Here is a 1,048-nt window from a genome sequence, read left to right as displayed (position 1 = left end):
ACCTGATACATAGTACATGCATTGTGAAATATATTATATTCATTTAGTCTTAAAATACCGTACCCAAGAAAAATAGAACGAGTTGGAGCATTGAAATCTGACCATGATATGGCACGAATGACTTTTTTTTGTAGAATTTCAAATTTTTTTAAGTAAGTATGATAAGTATTGCACCAAATAATATTGCAATAGTTTAAATGGGGTTCAAAGAGTGTTTTATAAAGAGTAAGTAGTATTGCTTGAGGAAGCAGATGTCTAAGCTTAAAGAACAGACCAACATATTTTGATAGCTTTTTGACAAGATATTCAATATGGTGTTTAAAATTTAGGTGATCATCTATAAAGACACACAAAAATTTTGTCGTCTTCACTCTCTTTATTTCCTCTCCCTTTATTTTAATTTGAAAATTTAGATCATCGAAATCAAGTTGTTTTTTGTTTGGACAGAATATTATATAGTTTGTTTTGCTGGTATTTATAGATAGTTTATTTACTTTGAACCAGTTATCCACATTCTGAAGTTCTTTGTTAAGTAGTTTCTGAAGTTCAAATTCATTTTTGTGTGATAGAAACAGGTTAGTGTCATCTGCAAAGATTACTTTATGAAGGGTCTTTGAGGAATTTTCCAGATCATTAATGTAAATAATAAAGAGGAGAGGACCTAATATGGATCCTTGTGGAACACCACATTGAATGTGTTTGTTTTCTGATCTCTGTTCGTGAATAGTTACATATTGTTGCCTCTGGTGTAAATAACTCTTGAACCAATTCAGTGGTTGACCTCTGACTCCATAATGGTGCAATTTATACAGTAATATGGTAAAGTCGATGGTATCAAAGGCCTTTGAAAGGTCTAGGAATATACCGATACCATATTCCCCCTTTTCAATGGCATCATTGATCTTTTCAGCAAGGTCAAGGATCGCCATACAGGTGGTGTGTTTTTTCCTAAAGCCATACTGGGATAGGTTAAGTATGTTCAGTGTATTAAGTTAATTAATAAGTCTATTATAAACCACTCTTTCCAATATTTTGGAAAGAGTTGGTA

This window comes from Micropterus dolomieu, linkage group LG04, assembly GCF_021292245.1.
Source record: "Micropterus dolomieu isolate WLL.071019.BEF.003 ecotype Adirondacks linkage group LG04, ASM2129224v1, whole genome shotgun sequence".
Lineage (NCBI taxonomy): Eukaryota > Metazoa > Chordata > Actinopteri > Centrarchiformes > Centrarchidae > Micropterus > Micropterus dolomieu.
Note: the sequence above shows the minus strand (reverse complement) of the source record.